The sequence below is a fragment of the Notamacropus eugenii genome, chromosome 5, assembly GCF_028372415.1.
Source record: "Notamacropus eugenii isolate mMacEug1 chromosome 5, mMacEug1.pri_v2, whole genome shotgun sequence".
NCBI classification, from domain to species: domain Eukaryota; kingdom Metazoa; phylum Chordata; class Mammalia; order Diprotodontia; family Macropodidae; genus Notamacropus; species Notamacropus eugenii.
The window spans coordinates 111,053,475-111,067,392 of NC_092876.1; the positions used below are offsets into that span (position 1 = coordinate 111,053,475).

A 13,918-nucleotide genomic window follows, 5' to 3' on the forward strand; every position below is an offset into this window, starting at 1 on the left:
AGGTCTAGTGCCCAGCAGCCTGCTCCACCGAGGTGCCCTTAACAGATTTAAAGCAATTCAGAAGTAATGATCATTATATTTTATTTTATTCTGTCATGACAGTTTCCACATCATTTTGTTCAAATTTTGAGACCATTTGTCTCTACCTTGTCCTCAGATGATCCATCATCCATTTCTACTTTTTCATATTCCATCTTCCAGAAAAAGGAATGTGGTTGTCTTCACTTTCTCAACCTACAGTCTATGTTTGAGGTAACCCACAGAAAAGCTACATAATGAAGTGAGCCTCCTCTCAGTGATTAGTTATCAAAAGGTAGAAGAGTGGAGAACAATCTGATTATCAGATAAAGGTGAAACCATTAGCTAAAACTCTCTGATAGTGGAGGCAGAGAAAGTGCAGGCCCAAAGCCACTGCCCAGGCCCATGCTGGTATGTCAACTCTCTGCTTGTCCCCCGGACATTGCCTCCATTTTCTCTTTTTCTTCCTAATCATCTCTTCTACTCCCCTCTCTTCTCTCCAGTCCTCTCCTCTTTTCCTCTCCTCTCTCCTCTCCTCCTGCTTGTACTTAATTGCTGGAGCTTCATGAACTTCAGCCCCAGTATTGTGACTGAAATTGATGACCCAGGCTATGACCTGGACTTATTTTGCATCCCAAAGCATTTTGCTCAGGATATGGAGAAAGTATTCAATCCTTAAGGGCTAATTCTAGAAAGGAGTGAACTTTTGGCATGAGATGCGTTAAAAGAGATGGGAGGTCACCACACAGTTGCCTTCTGTGACCTCAAGGTTGGCTATAAATTCTTTACTGATTTACTGGATTACTTCAAGGCACTGAACAGGAATACTGATCAAGCAATTCCTGTGCCTGTAGATTTTATCAGAGTGAAGAACTACTGTAACAACCAGTCAACAGGGGACAAAAAAAGTGATTAGAGGAGATGATCTCTCAACCTTAACTGGAAAGAATGACCTGACTGTTGACAATATAATTAACACAGGGAAAATGATGCAGACTTTGCTATCCTGAGTCAGTAACCAGGTCCTGGTGTGGCTTTGACTGCAAATCCTCAGATTCAAAGACTGCCCATTGAATCTGCTATACTGTCCTTAGCTGGCACTGTCTCCTGCAGAATCTAGGCTAGACACACAGCTTACTTTAGCTAATATAGGTGATATTTATGTTTAATTACATGATGGGCTGCTTGAATATTCACAGTCACCTAGGTTACCTATGACTATGATGGAAGCTGACGACACTAAGAAAGCTGTAATGATGGCCAAAAGGAGCCCCACAATGCCTAAACCACAGTGGAATCCATCATGGAAACTATATGGAATCATCAGTGGACATCTAAACTGGGTTCAATATCTTGCAGTAGAACCTGGGAATCAATGGTTTGTTACAGGTTCTGTTCATAGGATTATAAAGATCTGCGACCTGGATAGCGATGGATTAAAATTGGCAATAACTAGACATATCAGTACTGTAAGAGGGTGATAGTAAGTGCAAGGAGTCCATACCTCTTCTCCTGTGGTGAAGATAAATGGGTGAAATGCTGGGGATCTTGAATACAGTAAGGTCTTCAGACATTATCATGAACATCTAATTGTTCTTACCAGGATTTTAACTCAGCCAGTCTCTTACCTGAGAATGCTTCCAGCTGCACAAAGCAGGCCTAGAGAAGGGAATGCCGGTAATCGAATAGTTTAATTTATCAATTTCAGAGCGAGGAATATCCTCTTAGCTGAAGGAAAAACACCTGTTATAAACTTCAATCACAACTTGTGGAAGGAGGGGGCAAGGTGGATTACAATCAATCATTTAGTGGTTCCCAAGGAGATACCTACAAGTCCCAGGGCAGCTAGGTGATGCAGTGTATAAAGCACCAGTGCAGGAGTCAGGAGGACCTGAGTTCAATCTCACCTCAGATATTTGACACTCACTAGCTGTGTGACCTTGGGCAAGTCACTTAACCCCAATTGCCTCATCCTGAGTCATCTCCAGTCATCCTGATGAATATCTGGTCACTGGATTCAGATGGCTCTGGAGGAGAAGTGAGGCTGGTGACCTGCACACACCTCCCTCACTCAAAACAAAGTCAAGTGCAAGTCATGTCTCTGATGGCATGGTCTTCTTCGGCAAGGAAGGACAAACACATACCTACAAGTCCAACACAACAATTCTGGAGTCAAGGCTTTCAGCGTTGTGACTACCCCTCCCCGCAAAATACAGAAGCAGATTTCCGTGAGGGGAACAGGTTCTCCAATCTTTAATTCAATTCACTTAAAGTCCAGGGATTATGAGTGTTGTCAGAGTATTGATTGATCAGTTTAAATTGCATTGTGACTCCTTAGAGAGGCAGCTATTGAGAAAACTAAATTATTGGTATATTCATTACAAATATCATATTGATTAATATGAAAATTATAAATTCCCTTCTCACTATGGTATATGGTTTGGTTGTACCACCACAACAATTGATGTGGTGGTGACTTGTAGCAGAGATTCAACTGCAAGGACACAGTTCAGTGTACACACATTGATGGGGCATACAAATGCAGTGGCTGCAGAGAAATATCAAGCTATAGATCTACAGATCATTAATGGAAGCCATGACACAACCACAGGATGATGGGACTCAATGACTAGAAAAACATGGGTCACCTTAACAAATCAAAAACAGAAAAATTTGTGAATGTGGTTTTGCGTCCAACACTTTACACATTTATATCTGATTCTCTAGATAACATTAAACAGTGGAAATTTCCTGATGGATATTTGTCTTGGCATCTGAAATATCTGAGTTCCAAATAGAAACAAACAAGTAGTGATAACAAAGATGAGGAACTTCAGTTCCTCCTTCAGCCGGTTTTTCTATCCATAAAAAGGGTATAATAGCACTGACCACAAAGGGTTGTTGTTAAGTTCAAATGAAATGGCACATGAGGGACTCGTCTGACCCTGTCTGGGAGAGGGATGGGGAAAGCAAGCCACTGGTGAATATTCATCCATGAAATGGTCATAGAACTTTGTAAGGTCATAGAAAATACAGCACCATGTCCATTCATACTCATTCTTACTATTATTGCTTAGATCTCAGTGTGTTTTCTTTCCTTAAGCTGAATCCTACAGCCACCTCAGACACCAAGCACCCTCTCTAGAAGAATTCCTGAGCCTTTCCAGGCCACTCTTTCTGTTTGTCCCTCCAGCACTTGGTTCTTGATGCCATGGCTGGCCTGCATGGCCCATGTGATTTTCCTGCCCCAGGCATGAGGCTCCTGAGGCTTTGACTTCTTCCTAGTAAATAATAGTTGTCTAGTCCAAAGTTCAGAGAAAGTGAAGCCTGGCTCTCGCTTGGTTTACTGAGACAATGGATTCCTTCTGTCAGTTCTTCTCATTTGTCAAAAGGCTGTTCCCTGCAAGAAGAGGGGAGCCCTCCTTAATCTAAGTACCTTAGGTGCTTATCACCTAGTTAGGTGCTTAGGAGAGCACCTGGTCAGTTGATGGAGGGTATAAACTCTCACTTTATTGTTTCTGAAGAGTGGTGTGCCTAAAGGGTTCCAGAGTTAAATGTTAATTAAATGGGTGCTAAGTAGAGAGTTGAGAGGACAACCTAGAGCTGAGGATGGTGATTGGTTAGGGGAAACAAAGGGATTTTTCTACCATACTACTCATGATAGTGTTGTGAATTCACATCTTCTTTGTGTAAACAGAAAAAGAGAGGAGAAACTTGAAAGGAACAGGAATATGAAAGTCCAGGACTGGCTCAGTTTGAGGTCTCTGCTCAGAGTCTAGATTTCAGATGGAGCTGTTTGTCTGACTGAGAAGCCTCCTAGCCAGATATCTAGGAGGTTTTCTCCTGGGGAAATGCCTTTTTTTCTTTCAGATTTGGAAAAACTGAGAGTTGACCTTTTAAGAGGACTTGGAGTCAATAGGGCTTTAGGGTTTGCATCAGTGCTTGTGACATGGTCCTTGTTCCATGGTCAAGGGCAAGTTTCTTATCCTGCCTAAACCTCCATTTCCTAATTTGTAAAATAGGGATTTTAATACCTGCAATATCTTTACTCAAATAGTCTGTTAATACAAACATCCAGAGACCTGCTATAAACAGGTTGTGAGGTTAGTTTGATACCATTTAGATCAGGCCCACTCAGAAGGGATGCAATATCTTGTTTCTGATCCATGGATTGTTGTTTGTCCTTTGTTCTCAAGGGGGCCATGACATCATGATGATGACATGACTTGCAGTTGACTTTGATTGGCGTGAGGGAGGGCTGTGCAAGGTCACCAACCTCACTTTCTTTTCCTGAGCCATCTGGGTCCAGTGGCCTGATACTCATCAGGATGACTGGAGATGGCCCAGGATGCAATGGGAGACCCTGGCCCTATCAAGCCTAGGTCTTCTAGCATTCTCACTTTGAGTGAGATACACCCATTCAATGAATAGTAATTACTCAAGGGAGGACCCCTTTAATAAAAACAAACAAACAAACAAAAAAACAAATCCTCACTGGGAGGGGAAGATCCTCAGGGTTCCTGGGTAAGAGAGAAACAATTACTATTCAGTATTTACATTTGTTTTCAATCTTTAACAATCACTTTCATAAGTCTTAAATTTTCTTCCCCTCCTTTCCCCTCTCTCCCTGAGAAAGGCATGCAATCTTATATGGGTTCTTATTAAACACATTTTCTTATACATTCTTATTAAACATACATTCTTATTAAACACATTTTCACATTAGAATTGTTGCATAGAAGTACTAGAACGAATGGGAGAAACCATAAGAAAAACCAAACCAAACCAAAACATAACACAAGGGAAAGTAGTTTGCTTCATTCTGTGTTCCAATTCCATTGTTTTTTCTCTGGATTTGGATGGCATTTTGTCTCAAGAGTCTTTGGGAATGTTTTATGCATTGCTGTGAAGGTCTTAGTCTATCAAAAACAGTCATCTCACACTGTGGCTGTTACTGTGTATAATGTTCTCATGGTTCTGCTCATGTCACTCTATGTCAGTTCATATAAATCTCTCCAGGTTTTTCTGAAGTTCATTATTTCTTATAGCACAATAGTATTCCATTGCATTCATATACCACAACTTGTTCAGCCATTCCCCAATTGATACATTGTTCTGAACTATCTTGGCTAGGGAGAGTTCTTGGAGAAGTCCTGAACTAAAAAGCAAAAGACGCTGGGGATCCTTAGCACTTAGTGCTTTCCTTAATAGGCGCTACCAATGTACTCAGTAGGCAGGTGGTCAGCCAACAAGACTTATTTTTCATTTCCTTTGAGTCAGGCACTGTGTTAAGTGTAGGGTACTTTGACAGAACCAGCCAATCAGATTGAGAAGTTAGACATCTCAGGAGAACTAGAAGAGAGCAAATGGGATCACAAAGAGTGGGGCACCACTGAAAAGAATACTCAACAACTTACTCTGCCTAAACTTCAGTTTCTTCATCTGTAAAAGAGGGATTTTAGTATTCTAACTGAAGGAAGACTATCAGTATCAAATGGAATGATACATGGAGACTGGCAGTAGGTCTTGAGGTTAACTAGATGTTATTTAAATCAGACCCACTCAGAAGTATCTTGATTCTGATGCAGTTATATAAGACTGTAGATTGACTGTAGATGAATTCTTAGGGAGATACTGAATCATCATCCAAAAACACTTGAGTAATGCAGTTCCAATTGGCTTCCTTGGAAGGACCTACTTCTGTACACCATAGGCAGTCAGTCAGTCAGTCAGTCAACAAGCTTTTATTAAACAATTACTATATGTGCAGCAGTGAGCCAAGGCTAGGGATACAAAGAAAGACAAAAATATGGTCCCTGTGATCAAAAAGTTCACGTTCTAATGAGGAGACTATGCAAACAACCATGTTTATATAGAATATGTAGAGAATGTGAATGACAGGGAAGCTCCAAAGGAAGGAGAAAAACGAGAAATCAGGGGATTTGATATTTAATCCTGGAAGTAAGAAGGAACCCTTGTAATGTTTTGAGTAGAGCAGTCAAAATTGTACATTAGGAAGATAGATATGGCAGTTGAATAACATATGGATTGTAGTGTAGCACAAGAAGCTTGGGGCAGTGCCCTTTCTACCCTAGGAGCAGAGCTCAAATCTTAAAGTAAGGAAAAAGGCTGCAAAACACGAGCAAAAAAACAAAAAGAATTTGACCACTGAAAGTTTTTCTGGTGACAGGAAAGATCAAGGCACAAACTCAAAAACGAACAATAGTATCAAAAAGTCTAAATGCAAGACCCCAAAGAAATATGTTTAAATCCAAGCCCAAAAGAACTCCTTGAAGAGCTCAAAAAGGAGTTTAAATGTCAAGTAATGAAAGTAGAAGAAAAATTTGGAAAAGAAAGAGTAATGTAAGAGAATCATGAAAAAAACTGAACATCTTGGTAAAAGAAGCACAAAAATGAAAAAAAGGTACAAAAATTTTCCAAAAACCTAGAATTTTCTAAATAGGAAAGGAGGTTTAAAAAGCTAACTGAAAAAAATATCATCTTAAAAATTAGAATTGAACAAGTGGAAGCTAATGACTCTACGAGACATCAAGGAACGACCAAATTAAATTATAGGAAGAAAAGAAAAACAGAAGAAATGTAAAATACCTCACTGGAAAAACAACTTACCTGTAAAATAGATCCAAGAGAAAAAATTAAAGAATCATTGGATTACCTGAAGGTCATGACCAAAAGGAGGGCCTGGACATCATGATTCAAGAAATTATCAAAGAAAACTACCTTAATATCCTAGAACCAAAGGGCAACATAAACATTGAAAGAATCCACTGGTCACCTCGAGAAAGAGGTCCCAAAATGAAAATTCCCAGGAACATTAAAGCCAATTCCAGAACTCCCAGGTCAAGGAAAAAATATGTTTCCAGAAAGAAACAATGAAAATAATGGGGAGCAATAGTTAGGATTACACAAGACTTGACAGCTATAACATTAAAGGATCAAAGGTCATGAAAGATGATACGACAGAAGGCAAAGAAGTTAGGACTACAACCAAAAACCACCAACTGGGTGAAATTGATAACAATAATCCTTCAAGGGAAAAAATGATCATTCAATGAAATAGAAGGCTTTCAAGCTTTCTTGAGGAGAAGACCACAGGTGTTACAACATCAATAACTGATTTTCAACATTAAGACTTAAGCATAACAAGGAAGGAGAAAATAGAAGGGATCCAGTAAGGCTAAACTTTTTACATCCCTACATGGGAAAATGATACTTACAATTCTTAACAACTCTATCACTAATAGTGCAGTTAGAAATTATACATAGACAGAGGGTATTGGGTATAAAGTAACTTTGAGGGGATGACATGAAAAAAATTAGAGGTGCAACAAGGATTACACTGGAGCCAGAAGGAAGGACAGGTAGAATGGGATAAATTATCTCACTTGAAGAGGAGCAAAAGATGTATAAAGGGAAGAGGCGAGGATGGGCAGTAGGCATCACTTGAACCTTCTTTTCATCAGAATTGTCTCAGAGAGTAACATACATAATCAATTGGGTATAGAAATCTCTTACCCTCTAAAGAAGCAGGAGGAGAAGGGGTTAAGTAAAGGAGGGAGGACTGACAGAAAGGACAGCAGACTGGTGGAGACAGTGGTCAGAAGCAAAACACTGGTGAGGAGGAAAAGGTTGAAAAGAATAAAGAGAAGGACAAACAAGAGGAAAAACAGAATTAAGGGAAATACATGGTTAGTGTATAACTGTGAATATGAATGGGATGAACTCCTCACAAAATGAAAATGGAGAGCAGAGTGAATTAAAACCAGAATCCTTCAAAGACATACACAAAGTAAGGCAAGGAGCTAGAGCAGAATTTATTGTGTTTCAACCGAAGTAAAAACAAAATGGGGATAGCAATCATGATCTTAGACAAAGCAAAAGCAAAAATAGATCTAATTCAAAGAGGTAAGGAGGGAAACTACATCTTGTTAAAAGTTACCAAAACAGTGAAATAATATCAATATTAAGTATATTTAAATATATACACAGAATGACATAGCATCCAAATTCTTAAAGGAGAAGTTAAGTGAGCATAGGAGTAAATGAGCTTTCCTAAAAATGATAAGTAGTCTCTGTCTAAAGTCATCAGCAAGCATTATCTCTAATGGGGAAAAGAAGGAAGCCTTCTCATTCAGATCAGGAATTACCAAGGATGCCCATTATCACCCCTATTATTCAATACTGTAATAGAAATTACATTCCTCCTTGAATTCCATCATTCCTTGAAGAAATAACATTCATCAAGAATAAATCACAAGAATCAATGCTAGGTGGTTGAAGGGAATGCAGGAGGCATGATTTACCTATATTTCTTAAAAAAGCTTTCCACAAAGTTTCGCAATTTTTCTTTACAATATTATTTATCTTGTGCATTCTGTACAAGACAACGAGATGAGGATCAGACAATACCTACCATATCTAATTGGAATTTTTTGAATAGTCAGACTTTAGGAGACAACTTTATATCAACTTGGAAAAAAGTCTTTAGTGGAGAGTACCAGAGATTTAAACCAGGTCCTGTACTAATCACAAGTAGTATCAATAACTTACATAAAGTTAGATACATAAAATGATAAAAAGAAAAACTGAGAACTGCACATATCTCAACTGCTGGTGCTTAGCATAAAGACAGGTTGAACTGTCATTGTATTGGGTTGCTGGGGAAGGATTGTCAGGGAAGGATGTACTCCCTCCCCTCTTCCTTAGGGAAGGCTTGGCTTTCTGCCAGCTCAATCTTCCCTCAAAGTAAGAAGGAACTTTCTACTGTTCTCCAGTTCAAAAATGCTACAGCCAGCAAGATGAAAATGAAGTCAGACAGGGCTTTTTGTCCATAGGTATTCAAGGGGAATATGACCCCGAATAGTTTTCTCATTCTCCCTCTGGAGTACTATGTTCCAAATTAAATATGTGGCTTGAGGACCTCTTGGGCCCCCAACCCCAACACTTAAAGAGGACCACAACCTGGACTAAACCATCAGAAAAAGCACTCTGGTTGGCATAACAGACATGCCTTGTGTGTTACACATAACAGACATGCCTTTTGTGATAACACCTGTGTTATCTCCTGTACAAGGTTGTTGTGAGTCGTCAGTCAACAAGCATTGATTATGTACCTACTATGTGACAGGCACTGTACTAAGCTCCAAGAAGGGCTTCCCAAATCTTCAGATGCTAGAGAAATGTGAGCAATGACCAAACAGAGTTGCCATGAGGACTACAGGAGATGATGGATATAAAATGTCACATAAACAGAGGGTAAGCATTTTGGCTAGACATAGTTAGAGCCTAGGGATGAGAAAACCAATTGGAAAATTCAAGCCTGGAAACCAAACAATTCTGAAATTATTTCTAAAGTGTGATTTTTTTTCATTTTACCCCACTTTGGATCTGTTTCCTCATCTGAATATGTATTTCCTTCAGCCTTGAATAACCATCCTCATCCCCACCCTAATACACATGCTCCCTCATCCAGGATTTTCTGTAAGCCCACCATAGGGGAAAAAACCCAATATGCTCTGGTTCTCTTAATAGCTTGGGCTGCTGAGGTTTGGTAGGAGGGATGGATAGCAAGGAAGCACTCAGGCTGCCCATACGTTTTCATTTAGCAAGACAAACTGTCTCACCACTTTCCTGGGAAATATATGACCATAGCTGCTTGGACGTCTATATTACACAATCCAAGAAGTGGAAGGCACTTCAGAGGCCATCTTGTCCATTATATATTATACCAAGTATCACTTCCTAAAATCCCTACCAGTAAACCCCAAGCAGGGTTCTGGCTTATGTCCCTGTAAGTCTTCTTCCTTTCCATATTGCAAATTCACTGTTCCTGACCAAGGTCTAATCTAATACCCTCCTCTCCACCCAACCCAAGACCACTTCACAGGGTTCTCAGTTACATTTTCAGCTCAGCACCATATTTACTTACTTTGTACTCTGAAGACCCTTTTTGAATATATCAAGGTATTCACTCCTCAGAAAAAAATGAAGAGGGTGGCTACTCCCTTGGTCAATTCATCATAGCAGTCACTTAGATATTTACTATGTGTGAAGTGCTTAGACAAAGGGAGGCTCAAGTCTTCCCTTTAATGAAGAGAGCTTCTAAAAAATGATCCCATAGCAAATCTGGCTGCTATGGCCTGAGTCTTCCCCCAGGGTTTCTCCATTTGCACAGGACTTTCCACAGCCCTGCCTCAAATCCAATTCACCCATCACCTCCTGATGCCATGATCCTCTTCTAGAAAGGACAAATAACAACATCAGCGTCCCAACCACTGGCAACACTCTCTTTCTTCCCTTACAGACCTCTTAGGGAATCAGTATAGCTTTGCAGAGTGCTCTTCTCTGGCTTCCCTTGCCCACTTATTCTGTTGCAGACATGGCCTGCCAACCCTCAGCTTTGGATGACATCTCACCATCCTCTTCCTCACCAAGCTGCTGAATAAAGGTGGAAAAAACCATGGATCGGGTTCACACCAGAATTGCTAAGTAGTCTTACACAGACCTTCAAAGGGCATTCCTTTCCTATATCCCAAATTGATTTGCAATACCACTGATCATTGGACTTTCTAAACCTTTTCCTCTGTCCTCACGCTAACCCTCTCAGCTGAGAAGTTTGACTCATATTACATTTTTTAAAAGTCTATTCATGAACTGATGCTGAGAGAAGTGAGCATAACCGGGAGAATGTTGTACACAGTAACATCACAACATAGTATGTGATGACTGATTAGGATCTAAAACAATTACAAAGGGCTCGTGATGGAAAATGCCATTCATATCCAACAAAAGTACTCTCGAGTCAGAATGCAGAACAAAGCCGATTATTTTCTTTTTTGTTTTGTTTTCTTTCTCATGGTTTCTCACACTAATTATCATTCTCCTATGAAACATGACTAATGTGAGAATGTGTTTAATAGGAGTGTATTTGTAGAACTTGTATCAGATTGCATGCCATCTTGGGGAGAGAGAGGGAAAAGATAGGGGGAGAAATTTAATACTTACAGAAGTGAATGTTGAAAACTAAAAACAAATAAATTAGTAAATTGAAAAAAAAAAGTCTATTCACCAAAACGTGACATATCATCTTAGCATCCCTATAGCTCTCCTTGTTTTGATAGCCAGACTCCTCCAGAAATCCATTTAAAACCAATATCTTCACATGCTTTCTTGTTCTTCCCTTTTTCACTCTCTGTCCTCTGGTTTCCTAATTCGCCATTTTTTCCAAAATGACCTATGGATCCCTTAATTGACAAATACAATTCGGCAATTTCTTTTCTCTGTTCTCATCCTTCTTGACACCTTTGCAGCCTTTGACCCTGTCAATCACTCTCTTCTTCTAAACATTTCCCAATATTTCTCTCCTTGTTCTTGTCCTGCCTGGTAATCAAATTCATTTTCTGGCTCTTCAGCCATGGGTATCCACTGAGGATCTTTCCTAGGCCCTCTTCTCTTGACCCTCTACACTAATTTTACTATATATACAACTTTATACTATATATACTAGTATGACAGAAAGTGGTCAATGACCAATGTCTTACACCATATTTTAAAGTAAAGCTAAAATGGGCACGCAATTTAGATATAAAGGCTGATACTATAAACAAAGTGGGACAGCAAAGACTACTTACCTTGTCAGATTTATGGATAATGGAAGCACTTAATGACCAGATAAGAGCTACAGAACATCATGAAATGCAACATGGTTAATTTTGATTACATTAAATTGAAATGTTTTTGTACAAAGGCAATACAACCAAAATTAGGAGGGAAGCATAAAACTTTGAAAGGATTTTTGCCCCATGGTGTCTCCGATAAAGGTCTGATTTCTAAAATATATAGAGAACTGAGTCAAATTTGGAAGAGTATAAGTCATTTCTTGGTTGATAAGTGGTCAAAGGATATGAGCAGGCAATTTTCAGAAGAAGAAATTAAAGCTATATATAGTCGTATTAAAATATGCTCTAAATCACTATTGATTAAAGAAGTGTAAATCAAAACAACTCTTAGGTATCACATTGCACTTGTCAGATTGGCTAAAAGGCAAAAGGGGAAAATTATAAATGCTGGGGAAGATAGGAGAAAATTGGAACACTAATGCATTGTTGGTGGAATTGTGAACTGATCCAATCACTTTGAAGAGCAATTTGAAACTATGCCCAAAGGAATATAAAACTGTGCATAGCCTTCGACTGAATAATACCACTTCTAGGGTTGCATCCCTAAGAGATCATAAAAATGGGAAAAAGACCCACATGTACAAAAATATTTATAGCAGCTCTTTTGTGGTGGCCAATAGTTGGAAACTGAGGGGATGCCCATTGTGAGGAATGATTAAAACTTTTGTTTCCACGCAAATTATGTAATATATGACTTATGAAGTCTAGGGGATTGATATATACCAGAAAGTCTTTTGACTTGCAGCAAATGTAGCTAAATAAATTGATTGTAGAAAACACTAACAGCATAGATTAGTACTAGATTATATTCTAGGAGAAGAAGAGGGAAAACTGAGAGACATAACAGACATTTTTTTCCATAAATTCAGAATAACATACAGCAGAATGGGAGACACAACGAAGGAATTATGTATCACGCAGAAGATAATAGGCAAAAGTAAGGATCCATCTTGTTTTAAGGTTAGTAGTCACCTAACAGAGTAAAAGTTAAGTCTTGCTTGGAATGCTTATGCATAATAAGCTTATGAATATTAACTTCTTCTCCTGTGGGAGAGGAAAAGCTTTGTTTTAATGGTCATACAATACATCTAGCAGAAGTGGAGGACATGTCAGGGGAAACTATGTAGTAGGAATATCAGAATACCCAGGCAAGGGTAAGACAGGAGGGACTCTGTGGTCAGGCATAGGTTTTGGGGGATTACTTTTGTTTCTGGAGGGTGTGTCTATTTTATGAGACATCCTCTACTGCAGTTGCATTAATAAACTTTTCTTTTATCGTCACCTCTCCAGAGCTTGAATGAATTATTTCACATACTCATCAATTGGGGAATGGCTGAATTAGTTGTGCTATCTGAATGTAATGGAATACTCTTGTGCTATAAGAAAAGCACCAGCCCTGGAGTCAGGAGGACCTGAGTTCAAATCCAGCATTGGTCACTTGACAGTTACTAGCTGTGTAACCTTGGGCAAGTCACTTAACCCCAATAGCCTTGTCTTCTCCCCTCAAAATAAAGAAAAAGAAAAAGAAGTGATGAGCAGGTATACTTCAGAAAAACCTGGAAAGACATATGAAGTGATGCTGAGTGAGAGGAGCAGGACCAGGACAACATTGTACACAGTTACACGTACATTGTGCAATGACTAATTTTGATAAACTTAGCTCTTCTCAGCAATGCAAGGATCTGAGATAACTCCAAAAGACTCATGATAGAAAATGCTTACCCACATCTACATAAAGAATTGCAGGGGGGCAGAGCCAAGATGGCGAAGTAGAAAGATGCACATACACATAGCTCCGAACCCACAAACCACAGAACGGCTAGAGGGGACCAAGCCAGGGCGAATTCTGCACCCAGAGACCACAGAATATTGGAGAGAGGGAGATTTCTGCTCTGGAGAGACCTGCAAACCTCTCGCAGGGGGTCCTTCGCACCGTGGACTGGGCGCCAGGATGGGGAGCAGAGTGCAGCCCTGCCACGGCCACGCCACCGAGAGGAAAAGATCCGAGAGGGCTACGGGGACGGGATCTCCAGCGGCCACGCGGGTACCCGTACCCACAAAGGGACCTGCAAACCTCTCGCAAAAGGTCCGTCGTGCTGCAGACGCGGAGCCCAGCCCGGACCTGCGGCGGCGGCGGCAGCCCTGGCTCCGAGACGCACAGATCTGAGAAGGCTCCAGAGACGGGATCTTCAGCGGCGGCA

General features: G+C 40.0%; 1 pseudogene; it reads left to right on the plus strand.

Annotated features, from left to right (window-relative positions):
• The first annotated feature begins 748 nt into the window (after positions 1-748).
• Positions 749-2,816, plus strand: LOC140507663 (uncharacterized; annotated as a pseudogene).
• Positions 2,817-13,918: the final 11,102 nt, after the last annotated feature.